The 12553-nt window shown below is 38.2% G+C and overlaps 1 protein-coding gene and 1 long non-coding RNA gene across 5 annotated transcripts in view; one reads left to right on the plus strand and one right to left on the minus strand.

Annotated features, from left to right (window-relative positions):
* The window catches only part of FRMD3 (FERM domain containing 3), a 380805-nt gene that overhangs the window by 206713 nt on the left and 161539 nt on the right, over positions 1-12553 (plus strand). The window lies entirely within an intron of this gene.
* Positions 10297-12553, minus strand: part of LOC309633029 — a 329590-nt gene continuing 327333 nt past the window's right edge. Inside the window, exon 3 of the long non-coding RNA XR_014247255.1 lies at positions 10297-10518. This is a non-coding gene — a long non-coding RNA (uncharacterized lncRNA). The remainder of the gene's footprint in view (positions 10519-12553) is intronic.

Raw genomic sequence — 12553 nt, forward strand, 5'->3', positions numbered from 1 at the left:
CCCTTCCCACTGCAGTAGCCACTGATCTTTTTACTGTCTATATAGTTTTGCCTTTTCCAGAATGTCATTTGTATGCAATATAATAGGTAGCCTTTTCACACTAGCTTCTTTCACTTAACAATATGCATTTAAGATTCCTTCATTTTTCATGGCATAAAAGCTAATTTCTTTTTATCACTGAATAATATCCTATTATATGGATGTACCAGTTTGTTTATCCATTTACCTATGGAAGAACATCTTGGTTGCTTCCAATTTTTGGCAGTTATGAATAAAGCTGCTATAAACACTTGTGTACACGTTTTTGTGTGGACATAAGTTTTTGACTCATTTGGGTAAATACCTAGGAGCAAAATTACTGGATTGAGCTTACGTTTAACTTTGTAAGAAATAGCCAAACTGTCTTTAAAAGTGGCTGTACCATTTTATATTTCCACCAGGAGTGAATGAGAGTTCCTGTTGCTCCACATTCTTGTCAGCATTCAGTGTTGTCAGTGTTTTGGATTTTAGCCATCTAATAGGTGTGTGGTGGTATTGCATTGTTGTTTTAATTTGCAAGTCCCTAATGACATACAATGTGGAGCATCTTTTCATGTGTTATTTGCCATCTGTTTATCTTCTTTGGTGAAGTGTCTGTTAAGATCTTTTGCCCACTTTTAAATTGAGTTGTTTGTATCATATTGCTGAATTATAAGAGTGCTTTGTATATTTTTGGATACAAGTCCTTTGTCAGATATGTGTTTTGCAAGCACTTTCTCCAAGTCTGTGGCTTATTTTTTCATTCTCTTAACAGTTTCTTTTGCATAGCAGATGTTTTAAATTTTAATGAAGGCCAACTTATCAATTTTTTCTGTCACAGATCATGCTTTTTGGATTGTATCTAAAAAGGCATTACAAACTCAGGTCACCTAGATTTTGTCCTGTGTTTCCTTCTAGAGGTTTTATAGTTTTGTGGTTTACATTTAGGTCTATAATCCATTTTGAGTTAATTTTTGTGAAGGATGTAAGGTCTGTGTCCAGATTCTTTTTTTTTTTGCATGTGTATTTCTAGTTGTTCAGCACCGTTTGTTGAAAAGACTGTCCTCTCTCAATTGAATTGTCTTTGCTCCTTTGTCAAAGATTAGTTGACTTTATTTGTGTGGGACTATTTCTGGGCTCTGTTGGTGTGGGCTCTCAATTCTGGTTTTTGCTTTATTTGTCAATTCTCCTGCCAGTACCACACTGTCTTGATCACTGAAACTTTGTAGTTAGTCTTGGAGTTGGGTAGTGTCAGTCCTCTGACTTTGTTCTTCACCAATATTGTGCTGGCTATTCTGGATCTTTTTGTCTTTCTGTAATAATATTAGAATCAGACTGTTGATATACACAAAGTAACTGCTGAGATTTTGACTGGGCTTGCATTGAATTTGTAGATCAAGTTGGGAGGAACTGACATCTTGACAATATTGAGTCTTATCTACATTAACATGGAATATCTCTCCATTTAGTTAGATCTTCTTTTGTTTCTTTCATCTGAATTTTGTAGGTTTCCTCACATAGATTTTGTAAACATTTGTACCTAAGTATTTAATGGTTTTGGTGCTAATGTGAGTGGTTTTAATTTCAACTTCCAATTGTTCTTTGCTAATATATAGGAAAACAATTCACTTTTGTGTATTTAGCTTTGTATCCTGCAACCTTGCTATAATCACTTATTAGTTCCAGGAAATTTTTTTTTTTGTCTATTCTTTTGGATTTTCTACATAGATGATCACTTAATCTTCAAATAAAGACAGTTTTATTCCTTCCTTCCCAATCTTTTATTTCCTTCTTATCTTACTGCATTAACTAGAACTTTCAGCATGTTGTCAAATAGAAGTAGTGAGAGGGGACATCCTTGCCTTGTTCTTGATCTTAGTGAAGAAGCATCCGGTTTCTCACCATTGAGTACGATGTTAGCTGTAGGTTTAAAGCATCTAGTTTTTCTCCATGAAGTATGATGTTAGCTATAAGATGTTCTTTATCAAGTTAAGGATCTTATTTCTTTTTAATCATTGGCTATAATAACCAAATCAAGCAGACCTGGGTTTAAATACTGACTCTGCTACTTTCTAGTTGTGTTGACCTTGAGTAAGTTAATTAGGCTCTCTGAGCCTTTGAGTCCTCAGCGTGAGATCTTTTTAAAAAAACACTTTTCAAAATTGTGGAAAGGTTTGGAGTTGGAAAACCCTAAAATTATTCAGAGGTGAGTGCCTTCAAGAATTGGGCTTGGCAATGGCACTACACCCTGATATAGGAAGAAGAATAAAAGATGCGGAAGGAAGAACCTCTTGAGTACTGAGCAGTGGCAGAAATTGCTAAGAACAGCTGACATGTCGAATATGATTCCCCAAACATTGGGATGGATCTGTGTGCCAGTTGGAATAGAAATGGCCGTCTGATTGAGCACAGACACACAAGCCATCCTTTAGGATGAAAGCTGTGGAACACTGGAGAGGTAACCAAGATGGAAAACACCCAGAAGAAAAACAAAGAGATGGAAACATTACTTATTCCAAACCACTCTGCCTGCTTAGTCATATGACACTCCTTCAGAAGACACCACTCAGGACTCAGGCAATGGATTGGCCAACCCATTCTGGCTGCTTTACCTTCTGTGGATGCACTGTTTCTTTGTCTTTCTTCCATAGGGCCCCTTTATCTTCCCCAGCCTTGATACTACTAAGCCCCTAGCTATGAGGATGGCAGTCTATTTCTGTCTCCTCAGAGTGTGTACAGGCTACCATAGAACTGAGATGGGCAGTTGGTTTTGACTTTCTACCAAAGACCCTGGTGGGTCTAGGTGACCACTTGTGTCTTGCCTGTATTTTTTTAGCCAGATACTTTCAGGAAATTATTGGTTTTTCCCCCCAGTAAATGTCTGGCTTCGGTAGTTGTTTTGCTATTTTCTAGCTTTTCGGTCACTGCTACAGTCATAACCATGCCTTCCCTTCCCCCACCTTATGAATATGTATTGTCCACAAAAATGCCTTTAATTGATCTAGCCTATATTTTCCTAATTATCTTAGCCGTAATATACTGATTATTACTATAAAGCAGATGTGTATTCAGAATTAGGTGCTCCAGCTTCTTGAAACCTTGGTTTTACCTTTCATACATCTGAAAATATTTGAATAACACAAATCAAAACAACTTTTAATTTCTGTGTGAGAACCACAGATTGAACCATGAGAGATCCCGCTATTCTTCTTTTCCTTTACATTTCTCCCCATTTTAAAAGCTTTAATATTACTTCTTTCCTCACTGTCTGAGGATGATGCAATTTTCTGAATATAGGTCACAGCCAAATATTAAATACCAGTTACTGGCTGCAATGGGAAGGAACAATTAACAAAGTGAAATATCACTTGCTATTTAAATTCCAATTATAAAAGCTAATTTATTTCTAAAGAGATGCTCTGTTTTGGTTAAAGCTGTGGTGCCCGCCATAACAAAAAGTATGAATTTACATAAATATGCTTGAATTTTTTAAGCACAGATATAAACAGAGCATTTTTATATTATTCAATCAAGCCATAATCTTTCTTAAATTAACAAATGCTTATTCTTCACAATAGAAGCAGAACTACTTAGTTTGCCAGTTTCTCATTACTATTATTTGTTCATCTGCCAATGAAGGTGAATGGATTGAGGCCCTTAATTCATGCAAGAAATGCAACCACCTGTCCCTAGAAGACATGCTCCTGGCAGCAAAATGAGTATTCAATTGCTGTTTCAGGCCTTATAATTGTCTAGAGGCCCCACTTGGAGTTTCTAGGTATCCAGATGGGAATTGGATTCTTCCTTCCCAGGTAGAAGACTTAGCAGAGACTGACAAGTCTGCTTTTCTTAGATGTGCATCCATGGGGACTGCCCCTTTTCAACAGCAACTCCTGCAAGCATAGAGTGCCAAACAAAAGGGCCCTTTGAACAAGAACCTCACAACCTTTATTACTAAAAAACTAGGTCTGGCAGCAGCCCCACTTCTGTTTGTCAGAGAGGGTTCCTGGGGGCACAGTACCAGCCCCAAAATGAACTGTTTCCAGCGTCCTGGTCTGTGCTCTCATTCTTCAGACCATTGCCTGCTCCCCTCATCTCAGTGATCCTCCCTGAAGTCTGGTCTGTGTTGGACCCTTCTTCCCTCAAAGATCCTAGGATTTCAGTGGCTGGATGGCCTCAGAGGGCAACTCAAAGCTGTGTCCACTGAGGACTTTTTCTGGCTGTGAGGGTGCTTCTGAGCAGTTCCAAGGAAAACTCTTACAAGGAACCCTTTTGAAAGCCTCTAGTTTGCCTCAGGTCAGGGTTGTAAACTCAAATTTCTCTGGGGATCAGGGAAGTAAGGGAAGTGGAAGATGTGGAAGATGATAGAACGGATGCAAGACCCCCAACTCCCCCCACCCCCACCGCCAGAAGGGGCAGCCAATCCTGAGCTCAGCAGACCTTCATGGCCTAGTTTCCAGACCCTCCGCCTTTTCAAGAGCAGCCATCATCCAGATTTCATGTGCAGTCTCCCAATTTAAAGATACAAAAACACCGTGCTGGCCAAATAGAACCTGTCGGTAGATGGACTTAGCTCTCTGGTTCATTAGTCAATAACCTCTAATTGTGTTTCACACCAGCACTATTGTCCTCTCTGTGCTCTCCTACTTGGCCTGAGGCACTGGTTTACCCTCTCTCCAGAGTCAACATTTTGGGTGCAACAAGCAGAAAAATCAACTTGTACTGGCTGAAAAAACAAGGAATTTTGTTGGCATCCCTGGAAGTTCACACTTAGGGTGAGCTTCATGATTGATAATCTGGAAACACAAGCTCCACTTTCCTTATAAATATTTTGGCTCCACCCAGTGATACCTTCATCCCCAAGCTGGTTTCAAAATGGCTGCAGCAGTTCAAGGCCTCACGCCTTTATGTCACATCATCCAGAGAGAACAGAAAGTCTCTTCCATAAGCTCTTTCAGAAGAGTAAACAAGAGCCGTCCCAGAAAACATGGTCAATTGCTCCTCATGTCTCATTGGCCTAAACTAGGTCATGTGTCCTTTCCTGAGCCAATCAGACAAGAGGGATGAGATTATCCTTATACCAGCTGAGCTTGAGCCCTGGAGGTAAGGGTGGGTTATAGTTTCCTGAGGCTTATGGGCTTTGCGTCTACCTGTGTGTATATGTATGTATTAGGTGTGTGCACACATATGTGCATACCTGAACAAAATCTGGGTTCTATTAGGAAAGACAAAGGGGTGTATGGATGCTGGGCAATTAACCAATGACGTCTATGATAATGTGGTTTGTATTTTATAAAACTGCGTCTCTCTAGGTCTCGTGTGGTGGTTGATAACCCAGTGCTTCTTCCTGCCAATGTCCAAATTCTAGTAATTGGGGCACTTGATACTGTTCCCAAATCCTCATGTTGTTGTTTTTCTTCTGTCTCCACATAGAGAATAGGGGTCAGATAGGCAAATTGAGTTCCTACAACTGCTTGGGCACTGTGTTGGACCTGGGTTTGACACACTTACAAACAAACTTAACTTTTCTGAGTCCATTTAAAAAATCTGTAACATGGGGAGGACATGAATTACCTCAGTGTGTTATCCAGAGATTAAATGCAAGTAGGTAACACAATTCTTGGTGTACAGTGTTTAATATATAGTAATTATCATTATTATGTTGAAACCTTCATTCCTGAAGTTACCTTTTCAAACTCTAAGCGTTGGTTTATAGCAACACATTAAGTATTTTGGGGGTTGGTACTCTTTTCCTCATTTAACCAATATGCAAAAGGTATCAAAATGTCTTGAATATATATATATATATGTATATGTATATATGTATGTATAACTGAATCACTTTGCTGTACACCTGAAACTAACACACTATAAATCAACTATATTTCAATAAAAGTTTTTAAAATTTTATTTATTTATTTATTTATTTATTTTGAGTTTCTAAAGTTAATTTTTGTCCTTTATTTATTTATTTTTTTTAATTTTTTAAAACATCTTTATTGAAGTATAATTGCCTTACAATGGTGTGTTAGCTTCTGCTTTATAACAAAGTTAATCAGTTATACATATACAATATGTTCCCATATCTCTTCCCTCTTGCATCTCCCTCCCTCCCACCCTCCCCATCCCACCCCTCTAGGTGGTCACAAAGCACCGAGCTGATCTCCCTGTGCTATGCGGCTGCTTCCCACTAGCTATCTATTTTACATTTGGTAGTGTATATATGTCCATGACACTCTCTCACCCTGTCACATCTCACCCCACCCCCTCCCCATATCCTCAAGTCCATTCTCTAGTAGGTCTGTGTCTTTATTCCCGTCTTGCCACTAGGTTCTTCATGGCTTTTTTTTTCCCTTAGATTCCGTATATATGTGTTAGCATACTGTATTTGTTTTTCTCTTTCTGACTTACTTCACTCTGTATGACAGACTCTAACTCCATCCACCTCATTACAAATACCTCCATTTCATTTCTTTTTATGGCTGAGTAATATTCCATTGTATATATGTGCCACATCTTCTTTATCCATTCATCTGTCGATGGACATTTAGGTTGCTTCCATGTCCTGGCTATTGTAAATAGAGCTGCAATGAACATTTTGGTACATGACTCTTTTTGACCTATGGTTTTCTCAGGGTATATGCCCAGTAGTGGGATTGCTGGGTCGTATGGTAGTTCTATTTGTAGTTTTTTAAGGAACCTCCATACTGTTCTCCATAGTGGCTGTATCAATTTACATTCCCACCAACAGTGCAAGAGAGTTCCCTTTCCTCCACACCCTCTCCAGCATTTATTGTTTCTAGATTTTTTGATGATGGCCATTCTGACCGGTGTGAGATGATATCTCATTGTAGTTTTGATTTGCATTTCTCTAATGATTAATGATGTTGAGCATTCTTTCATGTGTCTGTTGGCCATCTGTATATCTTCTTTGGAGAAATGTCTATTTAGGTCTTCTGCCCATTTTTGGATTGGGTTGTTCGTTTTTTTGTTATTGAGCTGCATGAGCTGCTTGTAAATCTTGGAGATTAATCCTTTGTCAGTTGCTTCATTTGCAAATATTTTCTCCCATTCTGATGGTTGTCTTTTGGTCTTGTTTATGGTTTCCTTTGCTGTGCAAAAGCTTTTAAGTTTCATTAGGTCCCATTTGTTTATTTGTGTTCTTATTTCCATTTCTCTGGGAGCTGGGTCAAAAAGAATCTTGCTGTGATGTATGTCATAGAGTGTTCTGCCTATGTTTTCCTCTAAGAGTTCGATAGTGTCTGGTCTTACACTTAGGTCTTTAATCCATTTTGAGTTTATTTTTGTGCATGGTGTCAGGGAGTGTTCTAATTTCATACTTTTACATGTACCTGTCCAATTTTCCCAGCACCACTTATTGAAGAGGCTGTCTTTTCTCCACTGTATATGCTTGCCTCCTTTATCAAAGATAAGGTGACCATATGTGCGTGGGTTTATCTCTGGGCTTTCTATCCTGTTCCATTGATCTATATTTCTGTTTTTGTGCCAGTACCAAACTGTCTTGATTACTGTAGCTTTGTAATATAGTCTGAAGTCAGGGAGCCTGATTCCCCCAGCTCCATTTTTCGTTCTCAAGATTGCTTTGGCTATTCGGGGTCTTTTGTGTTTCCATACAAATTGTGAAATTTTTTGTTCTAGTTCTGTGAAAAATGCCAGTGGTAGTTTGATAGGGATTGCATTGAATCTGTAGATTGCTTTGGGTAGTAGACTTTTTCACAATGTTGATTTTTCCAATCCAGGAACATGGTATATCTCTCCATCTGTTTGTATCATCTTTAATTTCTTTCATCAGTGTCTTATAATTTTCTGCATACAGGTCTTTTGTCTCCTTAGGTAGGTTTATTCCTAGATATTTTATTCTTTTTGTTGCAATGGTAAACGGGAGTGTTTTCTTAATTTCACTTTCAGATTTTTCGTCATTAGTGTATAGGAATGCAAGAGATTTCTGTGCATTAATTTTGTATCCTGCTACTTTACCAAATTCATTGATTAGCTCTAGGAGTTTTCTGGTAGCATCTTTAGGATTCTCTATGTATAGTATCATGTCATCTGCAAACAGTGACAGCTTTACTTCTTCTTTTCCGATTTGGATTCCTTTTATTTCTTTGTCTTCTCTGATTGCTGTGGCTAACACTTCCAAAACTATGTTGAATAATAGTGGTGAGAGTGGGCAACCTTGTCTTGTTCCTGATCTTAGTGGAAATGGTTTCAGTTTTTCACCATTGAGAACAATGTTGGCTGTGGGTTTGTCATATATGGCCTTTATTATGTTGAGGAAAGTTCCCTCTATGCCTACTTTCTGCAGGGCTTTTATCATAAATGGGTGTTGAATTTTGTCGAAAGCTTTCTCTGCATCTATTGAGATGATCATATGGTTTTTCTCCTTCAATTTGTTAATATGGTGTATCACATTGATTGATTTACGTATATTGAAGAATCCTTGCATTCCTGGGATAAACCCCACTTGATCATGGTGTATGATCCTTTTAATGTGCTGTTGGATTCTGTTTGCGAGTATTTTGTTGAGGATTTTTGCATCTATGTTCATCAGTGATATTGGCCTGTAGTTTTCCTTCTTTGTGACATCTTTGTCTGGTTTTGGTATCAGGGTGATGGTGGCCTCGTAGAATGAGTTTGGGAGTGTTCCTCCCTCTGCAATATTTTGGAAGAGTTTGAGAAGGATAGGTGTTAGCTCTTCTCTAAATGTTTGATAGAATTCACCTGTGAAGCCATCTGGTCCTGGGCTTTTGTTTGTTGGAAGGTTTTTAATCACAGTTTCAATTTCAGTGCTTGTGATTGGTCTGTTCATATTTTCTATTTCTTCTTGGTTCAGTCTCGGCAGTTTGTGCATTTCTAAGAATCTGTCCATTTCTTCCAGGTTGTCCATTTTATTGGCGTAGAGTTGCTTGTAGTAATCTCTCATGATCTTTTGTATTTCTGCAGTGTCAGTGGTTACTTCTCCTTTTTCATTTCTAATTCTATTGATTTGAGTCTTCTCCCTTTTTCTCTTGATGAGTCTGGCTAATGGTTTATCAATTTTGTTTATCTTCTCAAAGAACCAGCTTTTAGTTTTATTGATTTTTGCTATTGTTTCCTTCATTTCTTTTTCATTTATTTCTGACCTGATCTTTATGATTTCTTTCCTTCTGCTAGCTTTGGGGTTTTTTTGTTCTTCTTTCTCTAATTGCTTTAGGTGCAAGGTTAGGTTGTTTATTCGAGATGTTTCCTGTTTCTTGAGGTAGGCTTGTATTGCTATAAACTTCCCTCTTAGCACTGCTTTTGCTGCGTCCCATAGGTTTTGGGTCGTCGTATCTCCATTGTCATTTGTTTCTAGGTATTTTTTGATTTCCCCTTTGATTTCTTCAGTGATCACTTCATTATTAAGTAGTGTATTGTGTAGCCTCCATGTGTTTGTATTTTTTACAGATCTTTTCCTGTAATTGATATCTAGTCTCATAGCGTTGTGGTCGGAAAAGATACTTGATACGATTTCAATTTTCTTAAATTTACCAAGGCTTGATTTGTGACCCAAGATATGATCTATCCTGGAGAATGTTCCATGCGCACTTGAGAAAAATGTGTATTCTGTTGTTTTTGGGTGGAATGTCCTATAAATATCAATTTTAAGTCCATCTTGTTTAGTGTATCATTTAAAGCTTGTGTTTCCTTATTTATTTTCATTTTGGATGATCTGTCCATTGGTGAAAGTGGGGTGTTAAAGTCCCCTACTATGATTGTGTTGCTGTCAATTTCCCCTTTTATGGCTGTTAGTATTTGCCTTATGTATTGAGGTGCTCCTATGTTGGGTGCATAAATATTTACAATTGTTATACCTTCCTCTTGGATCGATCCCTTGATCATTATATAGTGTCCTTCTTTGTCTCTTATAATATTCTTTATTTTAAAGTCTATTTTGTCTGATATAAGAATTGCTACTCCAGCTTTCTTTTGATTTCCATTTGCATGGAATATCTTTTTCCATCCCCTCACTTTCAGTCTGTATGTGTCTCTAGGTCTGAAGTGGGTCTCTTGTAGACAGCATATATATGGGTCTTGTTTTTGTATCCATTCAGCCAGTCTGTGTCTTTTGGTGGGAGCATTTAATCCATTTACATTCAAGGTAATTATCGATATGTATGTTCCCATTCCCATTTTCTTAAATGTTTTGGGTTTGTTATTGTAGGTGTTTTCCTTCTCTTGTGTTTCCTGCCTAGAGAAGTTCCTTTAGCATTTGTTGTAAAGCTGGTTTTGTGGTGCTGAACTCTCTCAGCTTTTGCTTGTCTGTAAAGGTTTTAATTTCTCCATCAAATCTGAATGAGATCCTTGCTGGGTAGAGTAACCTTGGTTGTAGGTTTTTCTCCTTCATCACTTTAAGTATATCCTGCCACTCTCTTCTGGCTTGCAGAGTTTCTGCTGAAAGATCAGATGTTAACCTTATGGGGATTCCCTTGTGTGTTATTTGTTGTTTTTCCCTTGCTGCTTTTAATATGTTTTCTTTATATTTAATTTTTGACAGTTTGATTAATATGTGTCTTGGCGTGTTTCTCCTTGGGTTTATCCTGTATGGGACTCTCTGTGCTTCCTGGACTTGATTAACTATTTCCTTTCCCATATTAGGGAAGTTTTCAACTATAATCTCTTCAAATATTTTCTCAGTCCCTTTCTTTTTCTCTTCTTCTTCTGGGACCCCTATAATTCGAATGTTGGTGCGTTTAATGTTGTCCCAGAGGTCTCTGAGACTGTCCTCAGTTCTTTTCATTCTTTTTTCTTTATCCTGCTCTGCAGTAGTTATTTCCACCATTTTATCTTCCAGGTCACTTATCCTTTCTTCTGCCTCAGTTATTCTGCTATTGATCCCATCTAGAGTATTTTTAATTTCATTTATTGTGTTTTTCATCGTTGCTTGCTTCCTCTTTAGTTCTTCTACGTCCTTGTTAAATGTTTCTTGCATTTTGTCTATTCTATTTCCAAGATTTTGGATCATCCTTACTATCATTATTCTGAATTCTTTTTCAGGTAGACTACCTATTTCCTCTTCATTTGTTAGGTCTGGTGTGTTTTGACCCTGCTCCTTCAACTGCTGTGTGTTTTTCTGTCGTCTCATTTTGCTTATCTTACTGTGTTTGGGGTCTCCTTTTCACAGGCTGCAGGTTCGTAGTTCTCGTTGTTTTTGGTATCTGTCCCCAGTGGGTAAGGTTGGTTCAGTGGGTTGTGTAGGCTTCCTGGTGGAGGGGACTATTGCCTGTGTTCTGGTTGATGAGGTTGAATCTTGTCTTTCTGGTGGGCACGTCCACGTCTGGTGGTGTGTTTTGGGGTGTCTGTGGCCTTATGATTTTAGGCAGCCTCCCTGCTAATGGATGGGGCTGTGTTCCTGTCTTGCTACTTGTTTGGCATAGGGTGTCCAGCCCTGTAGCTTGCTGGTCGTTGAGTGAAGCTGGGTCTTGATGTTGAGATGGAGATCTCTGAGAGATTCTTGCCGTTTGGTATTACGTGGAGCTGGGAGGTGTCTTGTGGACCAGTGTCCTGAAGTTGGCTCTCCCACCTCAGAGGCACAGCCCCGATGCCTGGCTGGAGCACCAAGAGCCTTTCATCCACACAGCTCAGAATATAAGGGAGAAAAAAATAGAAAGATAAAAAGAGGATAAAATAAAATAAAGCTATTATAATAAAAAATAAGAAAAAAAAATTATTAAGAGTAAATGTATTCAGAAAAATTTTTTTTTAATTTTTAGAAACAGATTTATTAATTTTTTATAGTAAAAAATAAGAAAAAGATTTTTAAGAAAAAATTTATTAAGAAAAAAAATTTTAATTTTTTAAAATAAAAAATATGAAAAAACTTATTAAAAATTTTTTTAATTTCTAAAAATAGAAAATACGGAAAAAATTATTAAGAAAGCATATATTAGGAAAAAAAAATTTTTTTAAGTAAAAAAAAAAAAAAGAAAGCATACATTAGGAAAAAAAATTTTTTTTAAGTAAAAAAAAAAAAAAAAAAAAAAAATTGACGGACCTAACCCTAGGACTGATGGTGAAAACAAAGCTATACAGACAAAATCTCACCCAGAAGCACACACATATACACTCACAAAAAAAGGAAAAGGGGAAATTAATATATCCTGCTCCTAAAGTCCACCTTTTGAATTTGGGATGATTCGTTGTCTATTCAGGTATTCAACAGATGCAGGCACATCAAGTTGTTTGTGGAGCTTTAATCCGCTGCTTCTGAGGCTGCTGGGAGAGATTTCCCTTTCTCTTCTTTGTTCCTACAGCTCCCAGTGTTCAGCTTTGGATTTGGACCCGCCTCTGCATGTACATCGCCTGAGGGCGTCCGTTCCCCGCCCAGACAGAACGGGGTTAAAGGAGCAGCTGCTTCGGGGGCTCTGGCTCACTCAGGCCGGGGGAGGGAGCGGTACGGAGGAGGCGGGGCGAGCCTGCGGCGTCAGAGGCGTCGTGACGTTGCAGCAGCCTGAGGCGCGCTGTGTGTTCTCCCGGGGAAGTTGTCCCCGGATCA

Source organism: Balaenoptera borealis (genome assembly GCF_965194805.1).
Source record: "Balaenoptera borealis genome assembly, chromosome: 8".
In the NCBI taxonomy this organism is placed as follows: domain Eukaryota; kingdom Metazoa; phylum Chordata; class Mammalia; order Artiodactyla; family Balaenopteridae; genus Balaenoptera; species Balaenoptera borealis.